General features: G+C 45.6%; 1 long non-coding RNA gene across 1 annotated transcript; it reads right to left on the bottom strand.

Moving 5' to 3' along the window:
• Positions 1–1,772: 1,772 nt before the first annotated feature.
• LOC141725408 (uncharacterized) lies at positions 1,773–8,705 on the bottom strand. The gene is made up of 2 exons (XR_012577262.1): positions 4,563–8,705; positions 1,773–2,563 (listed from the first exon to the last, which is right to left on the bottom strand). It is a non-coding gene; the product is annotated as an uncharacterized LOC141725408 (long non-coding RNA).
• Positions 8,706–9,541: the final 836 nt, after the last annotated feature.

Raw genomic sequence — 9,541 nt, 5'->3', positions numbered from 1 at the left:
CACACAAACCCGGTGCTTTATGGCTTCGTTCTTTGCTCTTGGAAGCTGTAGCACTTTCATTCTCCTGTCCACTTCTCGCACAGAACACTATGGCAGCTGCAAAGCACTCCAGCAAACTGTTTCAGCTGAAAGATGCCTTGACCTTGCACAAATGTTCTCAGCGCTGCATACCTCTGCAATCTGCCTGGTGTCTAAATCTGGATGGAAAGCTTTATGCCTTACATCTCAGACAGATAAAATATGCTTTGACAACACACTTTCACAGAGCCTTCCCCTGGAACTTGTAGAAACTTGTATTTGCACCCCTTCAAGCAGAAGTCTTCTTTCCGTACAACCTGTAAACTGCTGCCAGATTGTATCAGCATGCAAATGGAATACTTTATTTGCATACCTAATACTTCACAGAACTTACATTAAAATGATTTCATTTTTTAAATCACGAGAGAGAAAAATTGCCTAGTAAAAAATAAAATAAAAGGTTAAAGAAAAAAAGTCCCTCATTCTCAGACAGAATGGTAAAAATAAGGAAAAAATTTGAATGTTCACTATAAAACATAATCTGCAAACACAAATATAAGGAAATAATGGTGTCAGAGAAAAAAAGTGAGAACACTTTTCATCATTGCTTAAGTATTGCTCTGAAAAGCAGTAAGAGGAAAGTGTGGGGGGGAGGGAAGAGGGAGAAGAAAGAAAGAAACAACAAAAGGAAGAAAAAGGAAAAAAGAAATAAAAAAGGCTGTGTATTGAGATCCTTGCATTGAGTAACACTACACAGTGAATTTCAAACAAGATGGGCAGTCACTGTGCATTAACTGCCCCAGCAGCCTCACCTGCATTCTCCAGCAACACCTCCAGCCCTGCTCTGCTTGCCTAGATCAGATACTATGCAACTGGCTCTGTCCATGACTGCCCACGGCCTCTGCCAGGGTCACCCAGGGCTCCAGCTCAGCTCAGGGAGCAGCTGCTCTTTGCCGCTCCCTGACCTACATGACCATGTGATCAGGATGCGTACAATCCAATCTTTTAATCACACGTGATCTCCTGCTTATCCTCGGTACGCGCAAGAGATTTCACATGTGACCATTTCTGTATCTGTGCCAGAAGATAGTAACTCTTTACAGGGGTCATATTTACTCAAAGGATGGTCACTTCTGCACAGGAACCATTTGGAGTTTCTGGAAAGGTCAGGTTTTCCACCCAAGGTCTTAGTCAATACAAAGCACATACACACTGATACGGACAACGTATTTCACCTGGGAAAATCTTAGGGAGACTTTGAAATTTTGAGTTGGAGAGGTCCTCAGCAAATTAGTCAATAGCTTTTTTGGGAAGATGACTCAGATTTTAGCAATAAACTTCTCTCCAGTCAGTCCATTATCTCAACTATGCAGATAGCTTCACAGGGAATTTCTGAACCACACCAAAAGCTCAGAACTCATGCTCTGTTCTACAGCAATTATAGCTGAAGAACAAATTTGCGTCTAACTTGCAAATTATATTGTCACAGACATATTTTCTGAAAAATCCTTTTGATAGGATCTTTTCTTCTGAAAAGCTGGGAAGCTTCAGCTTCTGCATGTTTTGCTACTTGGGAATGTGATTTGGATAATTGTCTACCCAGCATATGAATTGCTTTTACTTGATGTCTTGGTTTGGAAAGACAGGAGTCTGCTAAGGAAGGCAGAAGCCTCCCCTGAAATGGAGAATGTAAACCCTCCCCACCCCTCCAAATTGCTATAGATTTTAAATTAAGGGTCTCTCAGGCAAACATATAGGAGCAGGAAATAACAGTTATTTAATAGGGAAAAGAAAAAAAATAAAGGATAAAATAAACAATGCAGTACACCAGAACAACACTGACAGAGTCAGAACCCAGCTTGACACCCTGTGGGTCAGGGTGTTGGTGGCAGTCCAATTGGAAATGTGGCTGCAGTCCTCGTGAAGTATCAGGCGTGATTCTGTTGGATCAAGGGGGATCTGTACAGAAGGATGTATTTGTCCTCTGAAGATCCAGTGGAAGAAGAGGCAGCTGCTGTTTCTCTGGGGAATCCTGTGGAGAAAGCCGTGCTGGTGTCTCAAAATCTTCAGGATTATATCTGGGTAGCAATGCTTGGCTCCTCCCTCTGGGCTGAGCATCTCACAATGGGATGTTATAGTTCTTATCAGTCATGCAGTGACTGTTATCAGCGGATGTCCCCTCCGCCCACTTGACAAAGGTAATCTGCCATACAGATGGTAATCGAAAACAACTTGCATTGCAATCTTCAACACTTGATGACCAATGCCAGCCAGCTGTGTGGAGGCTGTGAGTAGTCACAAGATTTTATTATTCATTCCTTTCCTTTCTAGCTTTCTGATGTCTCCTTTCTCTTTCTTTAGTATAGTTTTATATATCATTTTCATTTAATATAATATATATCACAATATAATAAATCAGCCTTCTGAAACATGGAGTCAAGATTCTCATCTCTTCCCTTGTTGGGATTAGCCTTCAAATTCCACATTTTATTTCATACCTTTCACAAGCAAGAGAGAAACTAACAAATGAAGTCTTCTGGGGATCCTGTGGACATGAGAATAGCAGAATGATTGTTATGAACAAAAATTCAGTTAATATTTTTTTTGTGAGATAGAGTTACAGGGACGCAGCCAGGTCTCTGTCTCTGCCAGAGTTCTTAGTCTTTTGTCATGGTAATCACGGGTCGTTGTGGCTTATTGCTCCCTTTGTATCAGCAGAGCCTTGCCCGAGGCTAAGTTGTACCTTTCCCAGAACAGTGAGGAGAAGAGACCTAGAGGGAGGGGTTATGCAAAGTGACTCCACCACCAGCATGCTGCAGGGGACTACAGCTCCAAATGCACAGAGAAAACCCCAAAAACAACGAGCCAAATAAGAATTGAGAGACTGAAGTGATGTCTGGACATGAGGAGCCGAGTGCTGAGCCTGCAGAGATGCGGAGTCCCTCTCGCCCTGACCATGGAAGTCGTCCCTGGCGGTGAGACTGGGCCGATGAAGCTGAAAGGACCAACATCTGACGGGGACATCACGCCCTAAAGGCTCCCACGAGGACTGGATCCCCCGGCTCTGCCCCTAGTGGACAGAGCTGCGCATATCCTCCTCCTCTGAGTCGCCCTGGGAGACGCGACGGGGACTGCAGCCCTGCCGAGCCACCCAATCCTGAGCTGATCACTTTTAATAAAGGCATTAAAAAGGAGAAGAAGTCTCCTGGCCCTGTTTATTTCAATGATAACAGCTTAAGTGCTGTCATCTGAATAGATAATTTGTATAACTGAATATATCTCTTCACTGTACCTGAAAACAAGATTGGATATACTGAAAAACAAGACAGGTGGAATACCTACCTGCCTTGAGGTTTGCAAGTATGAAATGAAAAGGCTTGCTTTGACCAAAAGCAGATCTATTGAGAACAGTCCACTCCAATAAATCTCCTGGTTCCCTATTTCAGGGCATTCTCACCCATAATACTCAACATAAAACTTGACAAAAAAAATACACAAAAATAATGTGTAGATGTCTTTCTTTGCAGCATCCAAGTTGCTGGCAGCTTTAGTTTTGGAGAAATCCAGCAAACTGCAAATTTCCAGCTTGGCACCACACAGTCTGCCAGAGTGAGTGACTGCAAAAGGAGGCGATTTTCCATGGGAAAAAGAAGTAATTTCCTAGAGTCTGGATATCAGCATAGAGGTGACATTTTGGGCTCTAGGAACTCGAAGAGTCCGACTTGCTGGCATATTTAGTGTTGAAGAAATATAGCAAAGTTTACTAATTACAAGCATCATACACCACTGCCTGCCACTGCTAGAAGCCACAAACGGAAGCCATTTTCAATGGGAAAAAGAAGTAATTTCCCCAGGGTCTGGGTATCAGATGAAAGGTGGCCTTGGGGCTCTAAGGACTTGCAGGGTCCTAGCTGCTGTCATTTTGGGTTTGGAGAAATTCAGCAAAGTTTGCAAATTTCCAGCTTGGCACACTGCCTTGTAAAACAGGGGGAGTAGCTGCAAAGGGAAGCCATTTTCCGGGAGAAAAAGAAGTAATTTCCCTAGGGTCTTGGTATCAGATGAAAGGTGGCCTTTGGGGCTCAAAGGACTTGTAGGGTCCTCATCACTGGCAGCTTTAGATTTAGAGATATCCAGCAAAGTTTCCCAATTTCTAGCTTGGTGCGTATCTGTCTGCCTGTGTGCATGGCCACAAATGGAGGCCATTATCTGTGGGATAAACAAGTCATTTCCCCAGGGTCTGGGGGTCAGATGAAAGGTGTCATTTGGGGCTCTAAGGACTTGCAGGGTCTCAGATGCTGGCAGTTTTAGTTCGGGAGAAATCCAGCAAAATTTGCCAATTTTGAGCTTGCACCTGCCCTGTGGGCCCAGCGAGTGGCCACAAATGGAAGACATTTCCATGGGAAAAAAATCTCATTTCCCCATGGTATGGATATCCGATTAAAGGTGGCTTTTGGTGTGCTAAGGATGTGAAGGGTCCTAGTTGCAGGCAGCTTTAGATTTGCAAAAATGTAGAAAATTTTTCCAATTTCCAGCTTGGCGCCTACCTGTATGCCAGGGCGAATGGCCGCAAACGGAGGTCATGTTTCCTAGGAAAAAGGAGCCATTTCCCTAGGGCCTACTTCTCAGATGAAAGGTGGCTTTGGGGATCTAAGGACTTGCAGGGTCCTAGTTGCTGGCAGCTTTACTTTTGGGGAAATCCATCAAAGTTTTCAAATTCCCAGCTTGGTGATGCCCTGTCAGTCAGGGTGAGATGCTGCAAACAGAGGCCATTTTCTGTGGGAAAAAGAAGTCATTTCCCCAGGGTCTTGGTATCAGTTGAAAGGTGGCCTTTGAGGCACTAAGGACTTGAAGGGTCCTAGTTGCTGGCAGCTTTCGTTTTGGAGAAATCCAGCAAAGTTTGCCTGTTTGGAGCATGGCACAGCACTATCAGCCAAGGCCAGATGCTGCAAATGGAGGACATTTTCTCTAGGAAAAAGAGGTCCTTTCTTCTGGGTCTGGGTATCAGATGAAAGGTGGCCTTTGGGGCTCTAAAGACTTGCAGGGTCCTAGTTGCTAAAAGCTTTAGTTTGGGACAAATCCAACAAAGTTTACAATTTCGAGCTTGACACCGCCCTGTCAGTCAGGGTGAGATGCTGCAAAGTGAAACCATTATCTGTGGCAAAAAGAAGTCCTCTCCCCAGAGTCTGGGTATCAGTTGAAAGGTGACGTTTGGGGCTTTACGGACTTGCAGGGTCTTAGTTGCTAAAAGCTTTAGATTTGCAGAAATCCAGTAAAGCTTGCCATTTTCTAACCTGAAGCCACCCTGTCGGTGAGGGCGAGATATTGCAAATGGAGGCCATTTTCTGTGGGAAAAAGAAGTCATTTCCCAGTGCCTGGGTATCAGTTGAAAGGTGACATTTGGGGGTCTATGGACTTGCAGGGTCCTAGTTGCCTAAAGCTTTAGATTTGGAGAAATCCAACAAAGTTTGCAAATCTTGAACTAGGCACTGCCCTGTTGGCCCAGGCAAGTGACCGCAAACGGAGGCCATTTTCCATGTGGAAAAGAAGTACTTTTTTCAGGGTCTTGGTATTAGATGACAGATGACTTTTAGGGCTCTAAAACCTTGCATGGTCTAGTTGCTGGCATCTTTTGTTTTGGAGAAATCCAAGAAAGATTGCCAATTTCCATCTTGGTGCCACCCTCTCGGACAGGGCGAGGTGCTACAGAGGCCGTTTTCTGTGGGAAAAAAAAGTCATTTCCCCAGGGTCTCAGTTGAAAGGTGACATTTGGGGCTCTATAGACTTGCAGGGTCCTAGTTGCTAAAACCTTTAGTTTTGGAGACATCCAGCAAAGTTTGCCAAGTTCGAACCTGGTGCGCCCTGTCGGCCAGAGCAAGTGGCCTCAAACAGAGGCTATTTTCCATGTGGAACAGAAGGCCTTTCCTCAGGTCGGGGTATCAGAGGAAAGGTAACCTTTAGGGCTCCTAAACCTTGCGAGGTCCTAGTTGCTGGCAGCTTTAGTTTTGGAGAAATCCAGGAAAGCTTGCCAATTTCAAACCTGGTACGCTCTGTTGGTCAGGGCAAGATGTTGCAAATGGAGGCCATTTTCTGTGGTAAAAAGAAGTCCTTTCTTCTGGGTCTGTGTATCAGATGAAAGGTGGCCTTTGGGGCTCTACAGACTTGCAGAGTCCTAGTTGCTGAAAGCTTTGGGTTGGGACAATTCCAACAAAGTTTGCCAATTTAGAGCTAGGCACTGCCCTGTAGGCCCAGGCGAGTGGCAGCAAATGGAGGCCATTTTCTGTGTGGAAAAGAAGTACATTTTTCAGGGTCTGGGTATCAGATGAAAGGTAACTTTTAGGGCTTGCAAACCTTCCATGATCCTAGTTGCGGGCAGCTTTAGTTTTGGAGAAATCCAGGAAAGCTTGCCAATTTTGAGCTTGGCATCGCCCTGTAGGAGAGGGCGAATGGCCGCAAACAGAGGCATTTTTCCGTGGCAAAAATAAGTCATTTCCCCAGGGTCTTGGGATCAGTTGAAATGTGGCCTTCAAGGCTCTAAGGACTTGCAGGGTCCTAGTTGCTGGCAGCTTTAGCTTTGGAGAAATCCAGTAAAGTTTGCCAATTTTGAACCTGGTGCCACCCTGTCCGTCAGGGCGAGATGCTGCAAACGGAGGCAAGTTTCTGTGGGAAAAAGAAAAAAATAATTTTAAAAATCTTTCTTATAGGTAAGAAAGTTAAGGAATTAGGTCTTTTTCTTGCCTTATCAGTATTGCAATGAAATTGATAAATAAAGACCAAGTCTTTATTTTTATTTTTAACCCGAGTAGATAATTCCGGTACATTAATATATTGTGTAGACCAGAATTTGCCATTCTGCTCTCAGTTGTCACTTCTTAACAATATACCTTCTACGACTATGTTGACAAGACTTTTGGTGAAGATCCTAATTGGTCTTAAACACACATGGGGAGAAATTTGCCCAGCCAGTGTCAGTCTTAAGCATGCTTTTCAGAAGTTCTTTCTATAGCTGGGGAATTTTCCCATGAAAGGGATTCACATATTCAGGAGACACTTATCCCAGAGTTTTACATTCCTTTTAAACACTGCTTAAGGAACTTTGTCCATTCGTCCATTTGGATCTCTGTCTGCACAGAACTTTGTCATGCCAGTGGTTGAAGTGCATCTCGAAGAGAATTCACTAGCACAGAATGAATGAGAGTGGAAGGGCTCGGTGGGGCTCACCAGGCCCAACCCCCCTGCCTAAACCAGGATACCTAGAGCCTCTTGACCAGGATTCTATCTTAATAACTTTAATGTCTTCAAAGATCCAGACTCCACAATCTTTCTGGGCATTCTGCACCATGGTTCAGTCACCCTCACAGTAAAAAATAATTTGGTGATGTTCAAAGGCAATCTCCTGTATTTCAGTGTGTGCCCACTGCCTTTTGTCTTTTCACTCAGCATCATTGTAAAGACACTGGTTCCCTCCTCTTTGCACTGTTCCTTCCGGTATGTATGTGTGCTGCCATGTGGATAAATGTCAAAAACCTCCCTGAAGCCAAGGCAGACAATATTCCCTTCATCTACTGTTGTGGTGTGTTGCAATATCCTGTTTTACCTTCTCCCTTCCCCCTCGCCCCTCGCTGAGTGTGCCCTGTCAATCAGGCTAACATACCAGCAAGGCGTCGTGTGATAGGTGACCCTAGTACCTGGAGACCCTGCCCCTTCACCTGGTTGGTGACTCACCTGTCCCCTCCCCTTCCCCTGCCCTGAGCTTAAAATGTTAATGAGACCATGCGGCTTCATTCTGTTATCAGCAGTAGCCCAGTGCAGACATATCTGTGCTCATGGAATAAACATCTGGCTACCTTCTAGCAGAATCCGCTCCCTTCTTCTCTTCACCATCGCCAGAAGCTCTCCCCTGAGGAGAACGGAGTCCTGTCTTGTGCCCCGCTGCACTCTGCCGCCAGCCAAGGTATCTTTGAGGTATAACACCGCAGAGCTGCCTGTGGCCCAGCAGCGAAGGTCAGAACTGGCCTAGGCACCATCTAACTGGTTATATTGGGATACATATTCCAATATATTGGCGTCCCTGTGGGTGGCTCGACCCTGAGCCGGAAAACGGACTTGCAGTTCCTCAGAAAAGCTTCTGCCAGCCGTGCATCCAGCTGAAAGGAGCCTGGCTTCAAGACTCCCAGCTAGAGACTTTGGGAATACTCCCAGAAAAAGTTTCGTGGACTGTTCGGCGCCTTTGGAAAGCCCTGCTTCATTGTGGTGAACAGATTTTCCAGAGGAAGAAAAGGGCAGCCTCTCTTGCACCCAGAGAGAGGTCCTTTTCCGGTGGAGACCTGCCTGCCTGTACCCAGCCTACAGCTTCCATTTCACGTGAGTATCTCTGCTTTCGGGAGAGCAGAAGCTCAAAAACAGACTCTGCCGCGAGTTCTGTTCCTTTTTTGCCTTTGCATTTTGGCTGCGCAGCCCCACAGACGAGAATTCATAGCGTTCTAGTGTTAGCTTTCCTGCTGCGTGTTTCACTGTTTTTTAGAATTCGCGCCGGAGCGGGATCGCTCTCTGCCCTTCCCCCCCCGGCTCAGCAGCGTGTTCAGACACGTGTTAGGAGATTTTCTTTCTCTTTCTCTTTGCGGGAGAGGGGGGGGCTCTCTTTCCACGTGGCCGGGGGACCTGCGGGGGTCGGGAGTGCTCTGCACACGCGGCGGCGGGGGGGGGGGGCGTCCCAGTTTCGGCTGCCACGTGGAGTAGTTGCTGTCTCTGCTCCGCGGGGGTGCTGCATTCCACCGCGGGAGAGGCTTTGTTTCTGCCTCTGTTCGGCAGGGCGTGCCCTGCTGCTGCTGCCCGGGAATTTTAAAAGCAGTATATACAGCTGCATTGTGAAGCTTTTGTCTGCTCGTTATCGCTTTCTATCTGTGGTTTTTTTTTTTTAGAAATTGGTAGCTGATTTTAGCTTTGTTTTTGGTCAGGCGGGATTAAGTACTTTGCTTTTTAACATGGGTTCCAAACTTAGCATTGTACAAAGGGGAGTGTATTATCATATTGTTAGCATTTTAATCAAGAGTAATGTGAAATTCTCTAAAGGAAAATTGAAACAGTTTATAAGATGGCTTTTTCTGCAGTTCCCAAACATTTCCCCTGAAGAAATCCACAATATTCAATTCTGGGATAAAGTTGGGAATGAATTGATAACCTTAGGACAATCTGGCAAATTACCCTCAGCTAAATTTGTGTTCTGGAGTTTGCAAATTCGAACAGCATTGCTCAAACAAAAGGAAATGGAGAAAAAGCCAAATGTAAAGCCATGTGCCTCTGCTCTCCCTGTTCCTCCCTCTCCCTCTAAAACCCCTAAACCTCTTTCCCCAAAAAAATCCCGAGCACGTGTTAGTTTTTCGGAGAGCAGTGATGTCCAAAATGGCCCCCAGTCCCTAGGGGGTCCACAAGATGGTGGATGCCACGTGGCATCTTCCCAAACCGGGTCTTCTTCTTCCCAAAATCCTCTTAAGCATTCCAAAATTCCATCCCCATCCCCCTCTCC

The sequence above is a fragment of the Zonotrichia albicollis genome, chromosome 29 (genome assembly GCF_047830755.1).
Source record: "Zonotrichia albicollis isolate bZonAlb1 chromosome 29, bZonAlb1.hap1, whole genome shotgun sequence".
Taxonomy (NCBI): domain Eukaryota; kingdom Metazoa; phylum Chordata; class Aves; order Passeriformes; family Passerellidae; genus Zonotrichia; species Zonotrichia albicollis.
This window is presented reverse-complemented; position numbering and strand designations above follow the sequence as displayed.